The sequence below is a fragment of the Phyllobates terribilis genome, unplaced genomic scaffold, assembly GCF_046119375.1.
Source record: "Phyllobates terribilis strain yellow unplaced genomic scaffold, ASM4611937v1 Scaffold_4__5_contigs__length_816908805, whole genome shotgun sequence".
NCBI lineage: Eukaryota > Metazoa > Chordata > Amphibia > Anura > Dendrobatidae > Phyllobates > Phyllobates terribilis.
In genome coordinates, this window is record NW_027362764.1 from 28,210,345 (window position 1) to 28,235,689 (window position 25,345).

The window sequence follows — 25,345 nt, forward strand, 5'->3', positions numbered from 1 at the left end:
ATACACAGACACACATTTTATACACACACATATATACACTATGAAACACACAGACACACATTATATATATACACTATTCTATACACAGACACACATTATATATACACACACACACATTATATATATATATATATACACTATTCTATACACAGACACACATTATATACATACACATGTATACACTATGAAACACACAGACACACATTATATATATATATACACTATTCTATACACAGACACACATTATATATATATATATACACTACTATATACACCCTATGCATACACTATTATATACAGTCACACATTATATATTCACGCTATGATATACACACTATATATAACTATTATCTACAGTCATGGCCAAAAGTTTTGAGAATGACACCAAAATGATATTTTCCCATGATCTGCTGGCCTCTGGTTTTTATTAGTGTTTATCTGATGTTTCTATCACATACAGAAATATAATTGCAATCATATTATGAGGACCAATAGGTTATATTGACAGTTAGAATGAGTTAATGCAGCAAGTCAATATTTGCAGTGTTGCCCCTTCTTCTTCCAGACCTCTGTAATTCTCCCTGGCTGCTCTCAATCAACTTTTGGACCAAATCCTGACTGATAGCAGTCCATTCTTGCATAATCAATGCTTGCATTTTGCCAGAATTTGTTGGTTTTTGTTTGTCCACCCGTCTCTTGATGATTGACCACAAGTTCTCAATGGGATTAAGATCTGGGGAGTTTCCAGGCCATGGACCCAAAATCTCTGTTTTGTTCCATGAGCCATTTAGTTATCACCTTTGCTGTATGGCAAGGTGCTCCATCATGCTGGAAAAGGCATTGTTGGGCGCCAAACTGCTCTTGGACGGTTGGGAGAAGTTGCTCTTGGAGGACATTCTGGTACCATTCTTTATTCATGGCTGTGTTTTTAGGCAAGACTGTGAGTGAGCCGATTCCCTTGGCTGAGAAGCAACCCCACACATGAATGGTTTCAGGATGCTTTACAGTTGGCATGAGACAAGACTGGTGGTAGCGCTCACCTCTTCTTCTCCGAATAAGCTGTTTTCCAGATGTCCCAAACAATCAAAAAGGGGATTCATCAGAGAAAATGACTTTGCCCCAGTCCTCAGCAGTCCACTCCCTGTACCTTTTGCAGAATATCAGTCGGTCCCTGATGTTTTTTCTGGAGAGAAGTGGCTTCTTTGCTGCCCTCCTTGAAACCAGCCCTTGCTCAAAGAGTCTCCGCCTCACAGTGCGTGCAGAAGCCTCACACCAGCCTGCTGCCATTCCTGAGCAAGCTCGGCACTGCTGGTAGTCCCATCCCGCAGCTGAAACAGTTTTAAGATACGGTCCTGGCGCTTGCTGGTCTTTCTTGGGCGCCCTGGAGCCTTTTTGACAACAATGGAAGCTCTCTCCTTGAAGTTCTTGATGATGCGATAGATTGTTGACTGAGGTGCAATCTTTGTAGCTGCGATACTCTTCCCTGTTAGGCCATTTTTGTGCAGTGCAATGATGGCTGCACGTGCTTCTTTAGAGATAACCATGGTTAACTGAAGAGAAACAATGATACCAAGAACCAGCCTCCTTTTAAAGTGTCCAGTGATGTCATTCTTACTTAATCATGACTGATTGATCGCCAGCCCTGTCTTCATCAACACCCACACCTGTGTTAATGGATCAATCACTAAAACGATGTTAGCTGCTCCTTTTAAGGCAGGACTGCAATGATGTTGAAATGTGTTTTGGGGGGTTAAAGTTCATTTTCTGGGCAAATATTGACTTTGCATGTACAGTAATTGCTGTTAAGCTGATCACTCTTTGACATTCAGGAGTATATGTAATTGCCATTACAAAAAATGAAGCAGTAAACTTTGGAAAAATTACTATTTGTCTCATTCTCAATACTTTTGGCCATGACTGTACACACACAAACACACACTATATACAGTATTATATACACACACAGATACTATATACACTATTACATGCACACAGACACGCACTATATATACTATATATACACACATACACACACTATAGATACACTATTATATACACACGCACTATATATATACACATACACACACTATATACACACACACTATGTATACACTATTATACAAGCACACACACTATTATATATACACACAGGGGTGGATTAAGAGTAGCTAGGGCCCCGGGCAGTATGGAATCCGTGCCCTCCCCCAGGCGTGGCCCCCTCACTCCCCCGTTACCTGATGTATCACGTGACCCCCTTTGATAAATCATGTGATAGTTTATGTAACATACAGGTTCTCTGGTGCAGATCTGTAAACGGAAAAAGACAGAGATAGCGGCCATGTGCACAGCGCAAGTTTTTCCCTTGTGTACAGCGCTATACATAACAGGGGGTGGGAGATTAATTTTCCTAAGGGGCCACATGAGAGACCATGGCTATTATGGAGGCCGAACCAATAGGTCGAAATTAATTCTGCTCAATATTAATAATAACATATTAATTATAATTATTTTTTTACATTAATTGTATGACTTAAAGGGGTTGTCCACTACTATGGATAATGCCCCCAATGTATTTAAATGGTGTAAATAAGTTTATTTGTAAATACCTTGTACTGTCCTTCTTGCCTGTGAGTGGCCAATTATTATAACGTTGATGATTATGGCTTACAGCCAATGAAAACACAAAAGTTATTATCGCAATAAATTAAAATAATTAACAAAAAAACACCTGCAAAGGCTTCCTACGCATCTAAAAAGGTCCCTTAGTCTGTTTCAGTAGGCTCCACAATCATGGGGAAGGTGGCTGACTTGACAGACGTCCAGAAGGCAGTCATTGTCACACTCCACAAGGAGGGTAAGCCACAAAAGGTCATTGGTAAAGAAGCTGGCTGTTCACAGAGAACTGTATCCAAGACTATTAATGGAAAGTTGAGTGGAAGGAAAAAGTGTGGGAGAAAAAGGTGCAGAAGAAACCGGGATAACCGCAGCCGGGAAAGGATTGTTAAGAAAAGGACATTCAAACATTTTGGGGAGATTCACAAGGAGTGGACTGCTGCTGGAGTCATTGCTTCAAGAGCCACCACACACAGACGTATCAAGGACATGGGCTACAAGTGTCACATTCCTGGTGTCAGCCACTCATGACCAATAGACAACGCCAGAAGCGTCTTACCTGGGCCAAGGAGAAGAAGACCTGGACTGTTCTCAGTGCTCCAAGGTGTTGTTTTCAGATGAAAGTAAATTTTGCTTTTCATTTGGAAATCAAGGTCCCAGAGTCTGGAGGAAGAGTGGAAAGGCCACAATCCAAGCTGCTGGAGGTCTAGTGTGAAGTCTCCACAATCAGTGATGGTTTGGGGGCCATGTCATCTGCTGGTGGAGGTCCACTGTGTTTTATCAACACCAAAGTCAGCGCAGCTGTCTACCAGGACATTTTACAGCACTTCATGCTTCCCTCTGCCGACAAGCTTTATGGAGATGGAAATGTCATTCTCCAGCAGGACTTGGCCCCTGTCCACACGGCCAAAAGTACCAATACCTGGTTTACACACAACAGTATCACTGTGCTTGATTATCAGCAAACTCGCCTGACCTTAACCCCATAGAGAATCTATTATAGAGAATCTATGGGGTATTGCCAAGAGGAAGATGAGACCCCAGACCCCACAATGCAGATGAGCTGAAGGCTGCTATCAAAGCCACCTGGGCTTCCATAACACCTCAGCAGGGCCACAGGCTGATCCCTCCATGCCACAGGCTGATCCCTCCATGCCACAGGCTGATCCTTCCATGCCACAGGCTGATCCCTCCATGCCACAGGCTGATCCCTCCATGCCACAGGCTGATCCCTCCATGCCACAGGCTGATCGCCTCCATGCCACAGGCTGATCGCCTCCATGCCACAGGCTGATCCCTCCATGCCACAGGCTGATCCCTCCATGCCACAGGCTGATCCCTCCATGCCACAGGCTGATCGCCTCCATGCCACAGGCTGATCCCTCCATGCCACAGGCTGATCCCACCATGCCACAGGCTGATCCCTCCATGCCACAGGCTGATCCCTCCATGCCACAGGCTGATCCCTCCATGCCACAGGCTGATCGCCTCCATGCCACAGGCTGATCCCTCCATGCCACAGGCTGATCCCTCCATGCCACAGGCTGATCCCACCATGCCACAGGCTGATCGCCTCCATGCCACATTGCCGCATTGATAAAGTAATTGATGCACAAGGAGCCCGACCAAGTATTGAGGCATTTACTGAACATACATTTCAGTAGGGGAACGTTTCGGATTTTAAAAACATTTTTCAAGCTGTCGTTATAAAGCATTCTAATTTACTGAGATAATGATTTTAGTGTTTCCATTGGCTGTAAGCCAAAATCATCAACATTAAGGCTAAGTGCCCACGATGCAGAAATGCTGCAGGTTTTTTCTGCATCTCCCTGCCAGGTAGAAACGTTTGTGAAGCGTTCTTCACATGCATTTCCGCATGCGGGTTGACAAGCGATTTTAGCATCACTTGGAAAGTGCTTGACAACTTGGTCACACTATATAAATCCATGCAATCGGCATATATAGTGTGACCAAGTTAATAGTTAAATAAAGAATGAAAATGGTAAAAACTTAAAAAATAAACATTATACTCTCCTTCTGATGTTCCCCGGTCTTTTCTTCGATGCGTCCGGTGTCTTGTACGGCTCACGATGGTGTAAAAGGACCTTCCATGATGTTATTTAGTCATGTGACAGGTCACGCGACCGCAGACATCAGCGGTCGCGTGACCTGTCACATGACTAAATGACGTCATGGAAGGTCCTTTTACACCATCGCGAGCCGCCGGGGAGCCAGGACGCACCGTACAGGAGACCGGGGGCCATCGGAAGGTGAGTATAATGTATATTTTTTATTTTAAATTCTTTTTTTACAGGTACTATGGTATCTGGGTCTGGAGGAGAGTCTCCTCTTCTCCAGACCCAGGTACCATCCGCACATTGAATCGTTTAATATCCGTATGTGCACATGTAGTCATGCGGATATTAAGAAATTCAATGCAAGTCAATGGCGGCGATTACGCCGCGCTTCTGCAAAAATAATGGACATGCTGCGGATTTTTCCGCAATGATAATCCGCAGCGGAAATTTCCGCAGCATGTGCACAGCGCATGCGGATTATCATTGGGGACCATGGGAAACGTATTACAAAGCATTTTCGCGGCGGAAATTCCGCGTCAAAAAAACGCTTGAAAAACGCATAGTGGGCACACAGCCTTACAGAAATAAACACTTCAAATAGATCCCTCTGTGTGTAATGACTCTATATAATAGATCCCTCTGCGTGTAATGACTCTATATAATAGATCCCTCTGTGTGTAATGACTCTATATAATAGATCGCTCTGCGTGTAATGACTCTATATAATAGATCCCTCTGTGTGTAATGACTCTATATAATAGATCCCTCTGTGTGTAATGACTCTATATAATAGATCCCTCTGTGTGTAATGACTCTATATAATAGATCCCTCTGCGTGTAATGACTCTATATAATAGATCCCTCTGTGTGTAATGACTCTATATAATAGATCCCTCTGTGTGTAATGACTCTATATAATAGATCCATCTGTGTGTAATGACTCTATATAATAGATCCCTCTGCGTGTAATGACTCTATATAATAGATCCCTCTGTGTGTAATGACTCTATATAATAGATCCCTCTGTGTGTAATGACTCTATATAATAGATCCCTCTGCGTGTAATGACTCTATATAATAGATCCCTCTGTGTGTAATGACTCTATATAATAGATCCCTCTGTGTGTAATGACTCTATATAATAGATCCCTCTGTGTGTAATGACTCTATATAATAGATCCCTCTGCGTGTAATGACTCTATATAATAGATCCCTCTGTGTGTAATGACTCTATATAATAGATCCCTCTGTGTGTAATGACTCTATATAATAGATCCCTCTGTGTGTAATGACTCTATATAATAGATCCCTCTGTGTGTAATGACTCTATAGAATAGATCCCTCTGTGTGTAATGACTCTATATAATAGATCCCTCTGTGTGTAATGACTCTATAGAATATAGGAGTTTCAATTTTTGTATTGAAGAACTAAAATGAATTAACTGTTTGATGATGTTCTAGTTTAGTGAGATGCACCTGTATATACACTATTATACACACACGATATATACACTATTACAGTGAAGGAAATAAGTATTTGATCCCTTGCTGTTTCTGTAAGTTTGCCCACTGACAAAGACATAAACAGTCTATAATTTTAAGTGTAGGTTAATTTTTTTTTAAAAAATCAAGAAAATCACATTGTATAAATTAGATAAATTTATTTGCATTTTGCAGTGAGAAATAAGTATTTGACCCCTCTGGCAAACAACACTTAATACTTGGTGGCAAAACCCTTGTTGGCAAGCACTGCAGTCAGAGGTTGTTTGTAGTTGATGATGAGGGTTGCGCACATGTCAGGAGGAGTTTTGGTCCACTCCTCTTTGCAGATCATCTCTAAATCAAGATTTTGAGGCTGTCGATTGGCAACTCGGAGCTTCAACTCCCTCCATAAGTTTTCTATGGGATTAAGGTCTGGAGACTGGCTTGGCCACTCCATTACTTTACTGTGCTTCTTTCTGAGCCACTCTTTTGTTGCCTTGACTGTATGTGTTGAGTCATTGTCTTGCTGGCAGACCCAGCCACGACCCATTTTTAATGTCCTGGCAGAGGGAAGGAGGTTGTCACTCAGGACTTTATGGTACATGGCTTCATCCATTCTCCCATTGATGCGGTGAAGTAGTCCTGTGCCCTTAGCAGAGAAACACCCCCAAAACATAATGTTTCCACCTCCATGTTTGACAGTGGGGATGGTGTTCTTTGGGTCATAGGCAGCATTTTTCTTCCTCCAAACAGGGCGAGTTGAGTTATTGTCAAAGAACTAAATTTTTGTCTCATCCGACCACAGCACCTTCTTGCAATAACTCACAGAACCATCCAGGTGTTCATTGGAAAACTTCAGACGGGTCTGCACATGTGTCTTCTTGAGCAGGGGGACCTTGCGGGCGCTGCAGGATTTTAAACCTTTAAGGTGTAATGTGTTACCAATGGTTTTCTCAGTGACTGTGGCCCCAGCTGCCTTGAGATCATTAACAAGTTCCCCCTGTGTAGTTTTAGGCTGATCTCTCACCTTCCTCATGATCAAGGATACCCCCACGAGGTGAGATTTTGCATGGTGCCCCAGATCGATGTTGATTTACAGTCATTTTGTATTTCTTCTATTTTCTTACTATTGCACCAACAGTTGTCTCCTTCTCACCCAGCGTCTTACTTATGGTTTTGTAGCCCATTCCAGCTTTGTGCAGGTCTATGATCTGGTCCCCGACATCCTTAGAAAGCTCTTTGGTCTTGCCCATGTTGTAGAGGTTAGAGTCTGATTGAGTCTGTGGACAGGAGTCTTTTATACAGGTGACTATATAAGACAGCTGTCTGTAATGCAGGTAACGAGTTGATTAGGAGCGTCTAACTGGTCTGTAGGAGCCAGAACTCATAATGGTTTGTAGGGTATCAAATACTTATTTCTCACTGCAAAATGCAAAAAAATGTATCTAATTTATACAATGTGACTTTCTTGATTTTTTTTTTTAGATTCTATCTCTCAGTGTTAAAATTACCCTTAAAATTATAGACTGTTCATCTCTTTGTCAGTGGGCAAACTTACAAAAACAGCAAGGGATCAAATAATAATTTCCTTCACTGTATATACACACAATATATATACACTATTATATACACACACTATAGATACACTATTATATGCACACATGGACACTATTATATATACTAGTATATACACACAGACTCTACATACACTATTATATACACACACTATATATACACTATTATATACACACACAGACACTATATACACCATTATATACACACAGACACCTACTATATATACACACAGACACACACACTATTGATACACTATTATATACACACCATTATATATTGTGAGGCAGTGACTGGGGTCGTATACGAGGGACGGTATATATCCCCAGAATGTGTACAGAGACCTATTAAATTCATTGGAGTGCACTGAGGTCACAGACACAGCTGCGGCTGCAATGCAGGAATGAAGGTGAGCATTGACCTGGTCAGGCTATCTGGCTAAGGCAGATTGGTAAAACCCGGCAGGGCCTTCATTTCTTGGAGGAGGTCACAGGAGGCAGTGGGGCGGCCTCCTCCCTCCACCCCGGGTTTTCCAGTGGCTCTTGCCACAGCTCCTTTAAAACCCTGCACTAAGGATTAGTGTTGTTCTATGTTGGGACCTGCTAGCAGCAGAGCAGGAAAGCTCAGCAGGACTGAGGGTGGCTGAACCCACACCTGGGAAGGCTCTGCACCCGTCAGGCTCTGAGCGGTCCGGCGCGGTCGTTGCCCACGGCAACCGTTGTTATGGACTTGTGTTAACCCGGCTGTTAACCGGAGGACTTTCTGTTCATCTGTAAGTTTTGCTGAATAAAAGCTGTTTATGTTGGACTTGCTTGGGTCACTGCCTCAGTTACTGCAAGGTGTGAACACCGCCGCCCTACAGCTTGGTGGAGAATACGGGCATAGTGACTGAGGCATACCCCACTGGCCGCTGCATGACCACAATCCGGCCTGCCACCTTTCAGCCCCACCCCATGGACAAAATGGAAGAGCTGTTAAAGCAGTTGGTACTCAGCCAGCAGCAACAGCTGCAGTCTCAGCGGCAACTGAAGGAGCAGCACCAGAATCTCCAACGGCAACAGCAGGAGCGGAAGCAGCAGCACAATCAGCAGCAGCTGCAGTCTCAGTGGCAACAGCAGGAGCGGGGAGCAGCAGCACAATCAGCAGCAGCTGCAGTCTCAGCGGCAACAGCAGGAGCGGGGAGCAACAGCACAATCAGCAGCAGCTGCAGTCTCAGTGGCAACAGCAGGAGCAGCACCAGAGTCTCCAACAGCAACAGCAGGAGCGGGAGCAGCAGCACAATCAGCAGCAGCTGCAGTCTCAGCGGCAACAGCAGGAGCGGGAACAGCAGCACAATCAGCAGCAGCTGCAGTCTCAGCGACAACAGCAGGAGCAGCACCAGAGTCTCCAACAGCAACAGCAGGAGCGGGAGCAGCAGCACAATCAGCAGCAGCTGCAGTCTCAGCGGCAACAGCAGGAGCGGGGAGCAACAGCACAATCAGCAGCAGCTGCAGTCTCAGTGGCAACAGCAGGAGCAGCACCAGAGTCTCCAACAGCAACAGCAGGAGCGGGAGCAGCAGCACAATCAGCAGCAGCTGCAGTCTCAGCGGCAACAGCAGGAGCGGGAACAGCAGCACAATCAGCAGCAGCTGCAGTCTCAGCGGCAACAGCAGGAGCAGCACCAGAGTCTCCAACGGCAACAGCAGGAGTGGGAGCAGCAGCACAATCAGCTGCAGCTGCAGTCTCAGCGGCAACAGCAGGAGCAGCACCAGAGTCTCCAACGGCAACAGCAGGAGCGGGAGCAGCAGCAGCAACTACTGTACCAGCAGCAGCAAAAAACAAATGAACTGTTGCTGCAACAGATTGCTGCCCTGCGGGAAACGGCTACGAAACCAATTCCGGAACGTCAAGAGGCCCGGGACAAGGTTCACTCAGCACTGAGGAAGATGGGACCGGAGGACGACGTGGAAGCCTTCCTGACCATCTACGAACGCACAGCAGAGCGGGAAAACCTACCAGCCGGCCAGTGGGCGGAAGTAGTGGCTCTGTTTTTTGGTCGGCGATGCCCAGAAGGCCTCCGAGAATAGCCAACCGCGGAGGTAGTGTTGTCCACGCCATGTGGGAACACGAAACATGTGGTGGAGGTGGTAAAAACTCTTTCCTATGGGACTGTGTTGGGAAGAGACTTGCCCGGTAAAATTTGTTATGGGCGCTGTAACAGAAGAACCCGAGTCAGGGGTACCCCTGCCGTAGGGGTGTCCAACCTAGGGACAGAGTGTAACCCCGATAGGTTTCCCCTACAGGTGCTGGCAGGAGAGGTCGAGGAGACCCCATTGATCCCCGAGCTGGAGGTGTCCCGGGGCACGTTTGGGACAGCTCAGCTACACGGTCCCACCCTGACTTGGGCACGGGAAAGGGTGTTAGAGGTAAATGGTGTAGCTCAACAGCCCTGTACAGATACTGTGATTCCACGCATGGTGGTCAACGATGAGTTGCTCTATAGGGTAGATAAAAATCAGGGACGAGGTCGTGGAACAGTTAGTGGTACTTCAGTCATACCGTCGGGCGGATTTGGACATGGCACACACACACCTACTGGGAGGACACTTAGGGGTTAAAAAGACGCAAGAGCGTATCTTGCAGTGGTTCTTTTGGCCGGGGATTTACGTGGAGGTTCAAAAGTACTGCTAATCCTGCCCCGAATGTCAGTTGACCTCACCCACCTCAAGTTTCCGTAGCCCATTGGTACCTCCGCTAGTGATAGAGGTACCTTTTGAACGGATTACGATAGACTTGGTAGGGCCCATTGTAAAATCCGCTCGTGGCCACCAACATATACTGGTGGTCGTCGACTATGCCACCCGGTACCCGGAGGCTGTACCGCTACGCCACAGCTCGGTAAAACTGATTGCACGGGAGCTATTTGCCATGTTCTGTCGCCTTGGACTACCTAAGGAGATCCTGACGGATCAAGGGACCCCTTTTATGTCCAAAGTGACGAGAGAACTGTGCAAACTGCTAAAAACAAAACATTTGCACACCTCGACGTGCCACCCTCAAACTGACGGGCTAGTAGAACGGTTCAATAAAACCCTCAAGTCCATGTTAAAAAACGTGGTTTCTAAGGACGGAAGGGATTGGGACATGTTGCTACCCTATTTGATGTTCCCGTCCGTGAGGTACCCCAGGCTTCCACAGGGTTCTCTCCCTTTGAGTTATTGTACGGCAGACACCCTAGAGGTCTGCTGGACGTAGCCAAAGAGACATGGGAACAAGAGCCGACTCCACATAGGAGTATAATTGAACACGTGGCTAGTATGCAGGACCAGATCATGGCGGTCATACCCATCGTGAAAGAACATCTGTTAGATGCCCCGGCAGCCCAGAAAAATAAATGATGGTCCAACTAAACGCAAACCGGATGGAATAGCATGCCGCTGCAAGATGCTGTGGTAGCCATGCTGGTTCAGTATGCCTTCAATTTTGAATAAATCCCCAACAGTGTCACCAGCAAAGCACCACCACACCATCACACCTCCTCCTCCATGCTTCACGGTGGGAACCAGGCATGTAGAGTTCATCCGTTCACCTTTTCTGTGTCGCACAAAGACACGGTGGTTGGAACCAAAGATCTCAAATTTGGACTCATCAGACCAAAGCACAGATTTCCACTGGTCTAATGTCCAGTCCTTGTGTTCTTTAGCCCAAACAAGTCTCTTCTGCTTGTTGCCTGTCCTTAGCAGTGGTTTCCTAGCAGCTATTTTACCATGAAGTCCTGCTGCACAAAGTCTCCTCTTAATAGTTGTTGTAGAGATGTGTCTGCTGCTAGAACTCTCTGGCATTGACCTGGTCTCTAATCTGAGCTGCTGTTAACCTGCGATTTCTGAGGCTGGTGACTCGGATAAACTTATCCTCAGAAGCAGAGGTGACTCTTGGTCTTCCTTTCCTGGGGCGGTCCTCATGTGAGCCAGTTTCTTTGTAGCGCTTGATGGTTTTTGCAACTGCACTTGGGGACACTTTCAAAGTTTGCCCAATTTTTCGGACTGACTGACCTTCATTTCTTAAAGTAATGATGGCCACTCGATTTTCTTTACTTAGCTGCTTTTTTCTTGCCATAACACAAATTCTAACAGTCTATTCAGTAGGACTATCAGCTGTGTATCCACCAGACTTCTGCACAACACAACTGATGGTCCCAACCCCATTTATAAGGCAAGAAATCCCATTTATTAAAACTGACAGGGCACACCTGTGAAGTGAAAACCATTTCCGGTGACTACCTCTTGAAGCTCATCAAGAGAATGCCAAGAGTGTGCAAAGCAGTCATCAAAGCAAAAGGTGGCTACTTTTAAGAACCAAGAATATAAGACATATTTTCAGTTGTTTCACACTTTTTTGTTAAGTATATAATTCCACATGTGGTAATTCATAGTTTTGATGCCTTCAGTGTGAATGTACAATTTTCAAAGTCATGAAACTACAGAAAAATCTTTAAATGAGAAGGTGTGTCCAAACTTTTGGTTTGTACTGTATATACAGTACAGGGGGCTCAGTACTCACTGTATATATATATATATATATATATACAGTACAGGGGGCTCAGTACTCACTGTATATATATATATATATATACAGTACAGGAGGCTCAGTACTCACTGTATATATATATATATATATATACAGTACAGGGGGCTCAGTACTCACTGTATATATATATATATATATATATATACAGTACAGGAGGCTCAGTACTCACTGTATATATATATATATATATATATACACAGTACAGGGGGCTCAGTACTCACTGCATATACAGTACAGGGGGCTCAGTACTCCCTGTATATATACAGTACAGGGGGCTCAGTACTCACTGTATATATATATATATATATACAGTACAGGGGGCTCAGTACTCACTGTATATATATATACAGTATAGGGGGCTCAGTACTCACTGTATATATATATACAGTATAGGGGGCTCAGTACTCACTGTATATATATATACAGTATAGGGGGCTCAGTACTCACTGTATATATACAGTACAGGGGGCTCAGTACTCTCTGTATATATATACAGTACAGGGGGCTCAGTACTCACTGTATATATAAAGTACAGGGGGCTCAGTACTCACTGTATATATATATACAGTACAGGGGGCTCAGTACTCACTGTATATATATATATATATATATATATATATACAGAACAGGGGGCTCAGTAATCACTGCATATACAGTACAGGGGGCTCAGTACTATCTGTATATATACAGTACAGGGGACTCAGTACTCACTGTATATATATATATATATATATATATATATACAGTACAGGGGGCTCAGTACTCACTGTATATATACAGTACAGGGGGCTCAGTACTCACTGTATATATACAGTACAGGGGGATCAGTAATCACTGTATATATATACAGTACAGGGGGCTCAGTACTCATTGCATATACAGTACAGGGGGCTCAGTACTCACTGTATATATATATATATATACAGTACAGGGGGCTCAGTACTCACAGTATATATATATATACAGTACAGGGGGCTCAGTACTCACTGTATATATACAGTACAGGGGGCTCAGAACTCACTGTATATACAGTATATACAGTACAGGGGGCTCAGTACTCACTGTATATATACAGTACAGGGGGCTCAGTACTCACTGTATATATACAGTACAGGGGGCTCAGTACTCATTGTATACATATATACAGTACAGGGAGCTCAGTACTCTGTATATATATATACAGTACAGGGGGCTCAGTACTCACTGTATATATACAGTACAGGGGGCTTAGTATTCACTGTATATATACAGTACAGGGGGCTCAGTACTCTCTGTATATATATACAGTACAGGGGGCTTAGTATTCACTGTATATATACAGTACAGGGAGCTCAGTACTCTGTATATATATATACAGTACAGGGGGCTCAGTACTCACTGTATATATACAGTACAGGGGGCTCAGTACTCACTGTATATATATACAGTACAGGGGGCTCAGTACTCACTGTATATATACAGTACAGGGGGCTCAGTACTAACTGTATATATACAGTATAGGGGGCTCAGTACTCTCTGTATATATACAGTACAGGGGGCTCAGTACTCACTGTATATATACAGTACAGGGGGCTCAGTACTCACTGTATATATATACAGTACAGGGGGCTCAGTACTCACTGTATATATACAGTACAGGGGGCTCAGTACTAACTGTATATATACAGTATAGGGGGCTCAGTACTCACTGTATATATACAGTACAGGGGGCTCAGTACTCACTGTATATATACAGTACAGGGGGCTCAGTACTCACTGTATATATACAGTACAGGGGGCTCAGTACTCACTGTATATATACAGTACAGGGGGCTCAGTACTCACTGTATATATATATACAGTACAGGGGGGCTCAGTACTCGCTGCATATACAGTACAGGGGGCTCAGTACTCATTGTATATATACAGTACAGGGGGCACAGTACTCAGTGTATATATATATATATATACAGTACAGGGGGCTCAGTACTCACTGTATATATACAGTACAGGGGGCTCAGAACTCACTGTATATACAGTATATACAGTGCAGAGGGCTCAGTACTCACTGTATATATACAGTACAGGGGGCTCAGTACTCACTGTATATATATATATATATATACAGTATAGGGGGCTCAGTACTCACTGTATATATACAGTACAGGGGGCTCAGTACTCGCTGCATATACAGTACAGGGGCTCAGTACTCACTGTATATATACAGTACAGGGGGCTCAGTACTCACTGTATATATATACAGTACAGGGGGCTCAGTACTCACTGTATATATATATATATATATACAGTATAGGGGGCTCAGTACTCACTGTATATATACAGTACAGGGGGCTCAGTACTCGCTGCATATACAGTACAGGGGCTCAGTACTCACTGTATATATACAGTACAGGGGGCTCAGTACTCACTGTATATATATACAGTACAGGGGGCTCAGTACTCACTGTATATATATACAGTACAGGGGGGCTCAGTACTCACTGAATATATACAGTACAGGGGGCTCAGTACTCACTGTATATATACAGTACAGGGGGCTCAGTACTCACTGTATATATATACAGTACAGGGGGCTCAGTACTCACTGTATATATACAGTACAGGGGGCTCAGAACTCACTGTATATACAGTATATACAGTACAGGGGGCTCAGTACTCACTGTATATATACAGTACAGGGGGCTCAGTACTCACTGTATATATATACAGTACAGGGGGCTCAGTACTCACTGTATATATACAGTACAGGGGGCTCAGTACTCACTGTATATATACAGTACAGGGGGCTCAGTACTCACTGTATATATACAGTACAGGGGGCTCAGTACTCACTGTATATATACAGTACAGGGGGCTCAGTACTCACTGTATATATACAGTACAGGGGGCTCAGTACTCACTGTATATATATATACAGTACAGGGGGGCTCAGTACTCGCTGCATATACAGTACAGGGGGCTCAGTACTCATTGTATATATACAGTACAGGGGGCACAGTACTCAGTGTATATATATATATATACAGTACAGGGGGCTCAGTACTCACTGTATATATACAGTACAGGGGGCTCAGAACTCACTGTATATACAGTATATACAGTGCAGAGGGCTCAGTACTCACTGTATATATACAGTACAGGGGGCTCAGTACTCACTGTATATATATATATATATATATACAGTATAGGGGGCTCAGTACTCACTGTATATATACAGTACAGGGGGCTCAGTACTCGCTGCATATACAGTACAGGGGCTCAGTGCTCACTGTATATATACAGTACAGGGGGCTCAGTACTCACTGTATATATATACAGTACAGGGGGCTCAGTACTCACTGTATATATATACAGTACAGGGGGGCTCAGTACTCACTGTATATATATACAGTACAGGGGGGCTCAGTACTCACTGTATATATATACAGTACAGGGGGGCTCAGTACTCACTGAATATATACAGTACAGGGGGCTCAGTACTCACTGTATATATACAGTACAGGGGGCTCAGTACTCACTGTATATATATACAGTACAGGGGGCTCAGTACTCACTGTATATATACAGTACAGGGGGCTCAGAACTCACTGTATATACAGTATATACAGTACAGGGGGCTCAGTACTCACTGTATATATACAGTACAGGGGGCTCAGTACTCACTGTATATATACAGTACAGGGGGCTCAGTACTCACTGTATATATATACAGTACAGGGGGCTCAGTACTCACTGTATATATATACAGTACAGGGGGCTCAGTACTCACTGTATATATACAGTACAGGGGGCTCAGTACTCACTGTATATATACAGTACAGGGGGCTCAGTACTCACTGTATATATATACAGTACAGGGGGCTCAGTACTCACTGTATATATACAGTACAGGGGGCTCAGTACTCACTGTATATATACAGTATAGGGGGCTCAGTACTCACTGTATATATATATATATATATATATATACAGTACAGGGGGGCTCAGTACTCACTGTATATATACAGTACAGGGGGCTCAGTACTCACTGTATATATACAGTACAGGGGGCTCAGTACTCACTGTATATATATATATACAGTACATGGAGCTCAGTACTCACTGTATATATACAGTACAGGGGGCTCAGAACTCACTGTATATATATACAGTACAGGGGGGCTCAGTACTCACTGTATATATACAGTACAGGGGGCTCAGTACTCACTGTATATATACAGTACAGGGGGCTCAGTACTCACTGTATATATATATACAGTACAGGGGGGCTCAGTACTCGCTGCATATACAGTACAGGGGGCTCAGTACTCATTGTATATATACAGTACAGGGGGCACAGTACTCAGTGTATATATATATACAGTACAGGGGGCTCAGTACTCACTGTATATATACAGTACAGGGGGCTCAGAACTCACTGTATATACAGTATATACAGTGCAGAGGGCTCAGTACTCACTGTATATATACAGTACAGGGGGCTCAGTACTCACTGTATATATATATATATATATACAGTATAGGGGGCTCAGTACTCACTGTATATATACAGTACAGGGGGCTCAGTACTCGCTGCATATACAGTACAGGGGCTCAGTACTCACTGTATATATACAGTACAGGGGGCTCAGTACTCACTGTATATATATACAGTACAGGGGGCTCAGTACTCACTGTATATATATATATATATATACAGTATAGGGGGCTCAGTACTCACTGTATATATACAGTACAGGGGGCTCAGTACTCGCTGCATATACAGTACAGGGGCTCAGTACTCACTGTATATATACAGTACAGGGGGCTCAGTACTCACTGTATATATATACAGTACAGGGGGCTCAGTACTCACTGTATATATATACAGTACAGGGGGGCTCAGTACTCACTGAATATATACAGTACAGGGGGCTCAGTACTCACTGTATATATACAGTACAGGGGGCTCAGTACTCACTGTATATATATACAGTACAGGGGGCTCAGTACTCACTGTATATATACAGTACAGGGGGCTCAGAACTCACTGTATATACAGTATATACAGTACAGGGGGCTCAGTACTCACTGTATATATACAGTACAGGGGGCTCAGTACTCACTGTATATATATACAGTACAGGGGGCTCAGTACTCACTGTATATATACAGTACAGGGGGCTCAGTACTCACTGTATATATACAGTACAGGGGGCTCAGTACTCACTGTATATATACAGTACAGGGGGCTCAGTACTCACTGTATATATACAGTACAGGGGGCTCAGTACTCACTGTATATATACAGTACAGGGGGCTCAGTACTCACTGTATATATATATACAGTACAGGGGGGCTCAGTACTCGCTGCATATACAGTACAGGGGGCTCAGTACTCATTGTATATATACAGTACAGGGGGCACAGTACTCAGTGTATATATATATATATACAGTACAGGGGGCTCAGTACTCACTGTATATATACAGTACAGGGGGCTCAGAACTCACTGTATATACAGTATATACAGTGCAGAGGGCTCAGTACTCACTGTATATATACAGTACAGGGGGCTCAGTACTCACTGTATATATATATATATATACAGTATAGGGGGCTCAGTACTCACTGTATATATACAGTACAGGGGGCTCAGTACTCGCTGCATATACAGTACAGGGGCTCAGTGCTCACTGTATATATACAGTACAGGGGGCTCAGTACTCACTGTATATATATACAGTACAGGGGGCTCAGTACTCACTGTATATATATACAGTACAGGGGGGCTCAGTACTCACTGTATATATATACAGTACAGGGGGGCTCAGTACTCACTGTATATATATACAGTACAGGGGGGCTCAGTACTCACTGAATATATACAGTACAGGGGGCTCAGTACTCACTGTATATATACAGTACAGGGGGCTCAGTACTCACTGTATATATATACAGTACAGGGGGCTCAGTACTCACTGTATATATACAGTACAGGGGGCTCAGAACTCACTGTATATACAGTATATACAGTACAGGGGGCTCAGTACTCACTGTATATATACAGTACAGGGGGCTCAGTACTCACTGTATATATACAGTACAGGGGGCTCAGTACTCACTGTATATATATACAGTACAGGGGGCTCAGTACTCACTGTATATATATACAGTACAGGGGGCTCAGTACTCACTGTATATATACAGTACAGGGGGCTCAGTACTCACTGTATATATACAGTACAGGGGGCTCAGTACTCACTGTATATATAGACAGTACAGGGGGCTCAGTACTCACTGTATATATACAGTACAGGGGGCTCAGTACTCACTGTATATATACAGTATAGGGGGCTCAGTACTCACTGTATATATATATATATATATATATATATATATATATATACAGTACAGGGGGGCTCAGTACTCACTGTATATATACAGTACAGGGGGCTCAGTACTCACTGTATATATACAGTACAGGGGGCTCAGTACTCACTGTATATATATATATACAGTACATGGAGCTCAGTACTCACTGTATATATACAGTACAGGGGGCTCAGAACTCACTGTATATATATACAGTACAGGGGGGCTCAGTACTCACTGTATATATACAGTACAGGGGGCTCAGTACTCACTGTATATATACAGTACAGGGGGCTCAGTACTCACTGTATATATATATACAGTACAGGGGGGCTCAGTACTCGCTGCATATACAGTACAGGGGGCTCAGTACTCATTGTATATATACAGTACAGGGGGCACAGTACTCAGTGTATATATATATACAGTACAGGGGGCTCAGTACTCACTGTATATATACAGTACAGGGGGCACAGTACTCAGTGTATATATATATACAGTACAGGGGGCTCAGTACTCATTGTATATATACAGTACAGGGGGCACAGTACTCAGTGTATATATATATACAGTACAGGGGGCTCAGTACTCACTGTATATATATATACAGTACAGGGGGGCTCAGTACTCGCTGCATATACAGTACAGGGGGCTCAGTACTCACTGTATATATACAGTACAGGGGGCACAGTACTCAGTGTATATATATATACAGTACAGGGGGCTCAGTACTCACTGTATATATACAGTACAGGGGGCTCAGTACTCACTGTATATATATATACAGTATAGGGGGCTCAGTACTCACTGCATATATACAGTACAGGGGGCTCAGTACTCGCTGCATATACAGTACAGGAGCTCAGTACTCACTGTATATATACAGTACAGGGGGCTCAGTACTCATTGTATATATACAGTACAGGGGGCTCAGTACTCACTGTATATATACAGCACAGGGGGCTCAGTACTCACTGTATATATACAGTACAGGGGGCTCAGTACTCACTGTATATATACAGTACAGGGGGCTCAGTACTCGCTGCATATACAGTACAGGGGCTCAGTACTCACTGTATATATACAGTACAGGGGGCTCAGTACTCACTGTATATATATACAGTACAGGGGGCTCAGTACTCACTGTATATATATACAGTACAGGGGGGCTCAGTACTCACTGTATATATATACAGTACAGGGGGGCTCAGTACTCACTGTATATATACAGTACAGGGGGCTCAGTACTCACTGAATATATACAGTACAGGGGGCTCAGTACTCACTGCATATACAGTACAGGGGGCTCAGTACTCACTGTATATATACAGTACAGGGGGCTCAGTACTCACTGTATATATATACAGTACAGGGGGCTCAGTACTCACTGTATATATACAGTACAGGGGGCTCAGTACTCACTGTATATATACAGTACAGGGGGCTCAGTACTCACTGTATATATACAGTACAGGGGGCTCAGTACTCACTGTATATATATATACAGTACAGGGGGCTCAGTACTCACTGTATATATACAGTACAGGGGGCTCAGAACTCACTGTATATACAGTATATACAGTACAGGGGGCTCAGTACTCACTGTATATATACAGTACAGGGGGCTCAGTACTCACTGTATATATACAGTACAGGGGGCTCAGTACTCACTGTATATATATATACAGTACAGGGGGCTCAGTACTCGCTGCATATACAGTACAGGGGGCTCAGTACTCATTGTATATATACAGTACAGGGGGCACAGTACTCAGTGTATATATATATATACAGTACAGGGGGCTCAGTACTCACTGTATATATACAGTACAGGGGGCTCAGTACTCACTGTATATATACAGTACAGGGGGCTCAGTACTCGCTGCATATACAGTACAGGGGCTCAGTACTCACTGTATATATACAGTACAGGGGGCTCAGTACTCACTGTATATATATACAGTACAGGGGGCTCAGTACTCACTGTATATATATACAGTACAGGGGGGCTCAGTACTCACTGTATATATATACAGTACAAGGGGGCTCAGTACTCAGTGTATATATACAGTACAGGGGGCTCAGTACTCACTGAATATATACAGTACAGGGGGCTCAGTACTCACTGCATATACAGTACAGGGGGCTCAGTACTCACTGTATATATACAGTACAGGGGGCTCAGTACTCACTGTATATATATACAGTACAGGGGGGCTCAGTACTCACTGCATATACAGTACAGGGGGCTCAGTACTCACTGTATATATACAGTACAGGGGGCTCAGTACTCACTGTATATATACAGTACAGGGGGGCTCAGTACTCACTGCATATACAGTACAGGGGGCTCAGTACTCACTGTATATATACAGTACAGGGGGCTCAGTACTCACTGTATATATACAGTACAGGGGGGCTCAGTACTCTGTATATATATACAGTACAGGGGGCTCAGTACTCACTGTATATATACAGTACAGGGGGCTCAGAACTCACTGTATATACAGTATATACAGTACAGGGGGCTCAGTACTCACTGTATATATACAGTACAGGGGGCTCAGTACTCACTGTATATATACAGTACAGGGGGCTCAGTACTCACTGTATATATATACAGTACAGGGGGCTCAGTACTCACTGCATATATACAGTACAGGGGGCTCAGTACTCACTGTATATATACAGTACAGGGGGCTCAGTACTCACTGTATATATATACAGTACAGGGGGCTCAGTACTCACTGTATATATACAGTACAGGGGGCTCAGTACTCACTGTATATATACAGTATAGGGGGCTCAGTACTCACTGTATATATATATATATATATATATACAGTACAGGGGGGCTCAGTACTCACTGTATATATATATATATATATACAGTACAGGGGGGCTCAGTACTCACTGTATATATACAGTACAGGGGGCTCAGTACTCACTGTATATATACAGTACAGGGGGCTCAGTACTCACTGTATATATATATACAGTACAGGGAGCTCAGTACTCACTGTATATATATATACAGTACAGTGAGCTCAGTACTCACTGTATATATACAGTACAGGGGGCTCAGAACTCACTGTATATACAGTATATACAGTACAGGGGGCTCAGTACTCACTGTATATATACAGTACAGGGGGCTCAGTACTCACTGTATATATATATACAGTACAGGGGGCTCAGTACTCACTGTATATATATATACAGTACAGGGAGCTCAGTACTCACTGTATATATACAGTACAGGGGGCTCAGAACTCACTGTATATACAGTATATACAGTACAGGGGGCTCAGTACTCACTGTATATATACAGTACAGGGGGCTCAGTAGTCACTGTATATATACAGTACAGGGCGCTCAGTACTCACTGTATATATATATACAGTACAGGGGGGCTCAGTACTCGCTGCATATACAGTACAGGGGGCTCAGTACTCATTGTATATATACAGTACAGGGGGCACAGTACTCAGTGTATATATATATATACAGTACAGGGGGCTCAGTACTCACTGTATATATACAGTACAGGGGGCTCAGAACTCACTGTATATACAGTATATACAGTACAGGGGGCTCAGTACTCACTGTATATATACAGTACAGGGGGCTCAGTACTCACTGTATATATACAGTACAGGGGGGCTCAGTACTCACTGTATACATACAGTACAGGGGGCTCAGTACTCGCTGCATATACAGTACAGGGGCTCAGTACTCACTGTATATATACAGTACAGGGGGCTCAGTACTCGCTGTATATACAGTGCCTACAAGTAGTATTCAACCCCCTGCAGATTTAGCTGGTTGACACATGCGGAATTAACTTGGCATTGTGACATTTGTACTGTAGATCAGCCTGGAAGTGGGAAATGCACTGCAGCAAATTTTGTTGTTTTTTTTTTTTTTTTTTTTTAAAAACGATAAAAGTTAATTCAGAGTGTCATTTATTATTCAACCCCTCAAACCACAAGAATTCTGTTTGGTCCCCTTAAAGTATTAAGAAGTAGTTCAGGCACCAAGAATAATGAGCTTCACATGTGTGGATTAAAGATCTCTTTTGCCAGCCTTTTCTGACTATTTAAGACCCTCCCCAAACTTGTGAACAGCACTCAGACATGGTCAACATGGGAAAGACAAAGGAGCATTCCAAGGCCATCAGAGACAAGATCGTGGAGGGTCACAAGGCTGGCAAGGGGTACAAAACCCTTTCCAAGGAGTTGGGCCTACCTGTCTCCACTGTTGGGAGCATCATCTGTAAGTGGAAGGCTTATGGAACTACTGTTAGCCTTCCACGGCCTGGACAGCCTTTGAAAGTGTCCTCCCGTGCCGAGGCCAGGCTTGTCCGAAGAGTCAAGGCTAACCCAAGGACAACAAGGAAGGAGCTCCGGGAAGATCTCATGGCAGTGGGGACATTGGTTTCAGTCAATACCATAAGTAACGTACTCCACCGCAATGGTCTCCGTTCCAGACGAGCCCGTAAGGTACCTTTACTTTCAAAGCGTCATGTCAAGGCTCGTCTACAGTTTGCTCATGATCACTTGGAGGACTCTGAGACAGACTGGTTCAAGGTTCTATGGTCTGATGAGACCAAGATCGAGATCTTTGGTGCCAACCACACATGTGACGTTTGGAGACTGGATGGCACTGCATACGACTCCAAGAATACCATCCCTACAGTCAAGCATGGTGGTGGCAGCATCATTCTGTGGGGCTGTTTCTCTGCCAAGGGGCCTGGCCATCTGCTCCGCATCCATGGGAAGATGGATAGCACGGCCTACCTGGAGATTTTGGCCAAGAACCTCCGCTCCTCCATCAAGGATCTTAAGATGGGTCGTAATTTAATCTTCCAACAAGACAACGACCCAAAGCACACAGCCAAGAAAACCAAGGCCTGGTTCAAGAGGGAAAAAGTCAAGGTGTTGGAGTGGCCTAGTCAGTCTCCTGACCTTAACCCAATTGAAAACTTGTGGAAGGAGCTCAAGAATAAAGTCCACATGAGACACCCAAAGAACCTAGATAACTTAGAGAAGATCTGCATGGAGGAGTGGGCCAAGATAACTCCGCAGACCTGTGCCGGCCTGATCAGGTCTTATAAAAGACGATTATTAGCTGTAATTGCAAACAAGGGTTATTCCACAAAATATTAAACATAGGGGTTGAATAATAATTGACCCACACTTTTATGTTTAAAATTTAATAAAATTCAACTGAGCAACATAACTTTTTGGTTTGTAAGATTTATGCTTCTGTTCATAAAACCTACTCTCGTTTGCAGTTTGAAGGCTCTAACTTATTTGCATCTTATCAAACCAGCGAAATCTGCAGGGGGTTGAATACTACTTGTAGGCACTGTATATACAGTACAGGGGGCTCAGTACTCACTGTATATATATACAGTACAGGGGGGGCTCAGTACTCACTGTATATATATACAGTACAGGGGGGCTCAGTACTCACTGAATATATACAGTACAGGGGGCTCAGTACTCACTGCATATACAGTACAGGGGGCTCAGTACTCACTGTATATATACAGTACAGGGGGCTCAGTACTCACTGTATATATATATACAGTACAGGGGGCTCAGTACTCACTGTATATATACAGTACAGGGGGCTCAGAACTCACTGTATATACAGTATATACAGTACAGGGGGCTCAGTACTCACTGTATATATATACAGTACAGGGGGGCTCAGTACTCACTGTATATATATACAGTACAGGGGGCTCAGTACTCTCTGTATATATATACAGTACAGGGGGCTCAGTACTCACTGCATATACAGTACAGGGGGCTCAGTACTCACTGTATATATACAGTACAGGGGGCTCAGTACTCACTGTATATATATATATACAGTACAGGGGGCTCAGTACTCACTGTATATATACAGTACAGGGGGCTCAGAACTCACTGTATATACAGTATATACAGTACAGGGGGCTCAGTACTCACTGTATATATATATACAGTACAGGGGACTCAGTACTCACTGTATATATACAGTAAAGGGGGCTCAGAACTCACTGTATATACAGTATATACAGTACAGGGGGGCTCAGTACTCACTGTATATATATACAGTACAGGGGACTCAGTACTCACTGTATATATACAGTACAGGGGGCTCAGTACTCTCTGTATATATATATACAGTACAGGGGGCTCAGTACTCACTGTATATATACAGTACAGGGGGCTCAGTACTCACTCTATATATACAGTACAGGGGGCTCAGTACTCACTGTATATATACAGTACAGGGGGCTCAGTACTCACTGTATATATATATATATACAGTACAGGGGGGGCTCAGTACTCGCAGCATATACAGTACAGGGGGCTCAGTACTCATTGTATATATACAGTACAGGGGGCTTAGTACTCACTGTATATATATATTCAGTACAGGGGGCTCATTACTCACTGTATATATATATACAGTACAGGGGGCTCAGAACTCACTGTATATATACAGTACAGGGGGCTCAGTACTCACTGTATATATACAGTACAGGGGGCTTAGTACTCACTGTATATATATATACAGTACAGGGGGCTCAGAACTCACTGTATATATACAGTACAGGGGGCTCAGTACTCACTGTATATATACAGTACAGGGGGCTTAGTACTCACTGTATATATACAGTA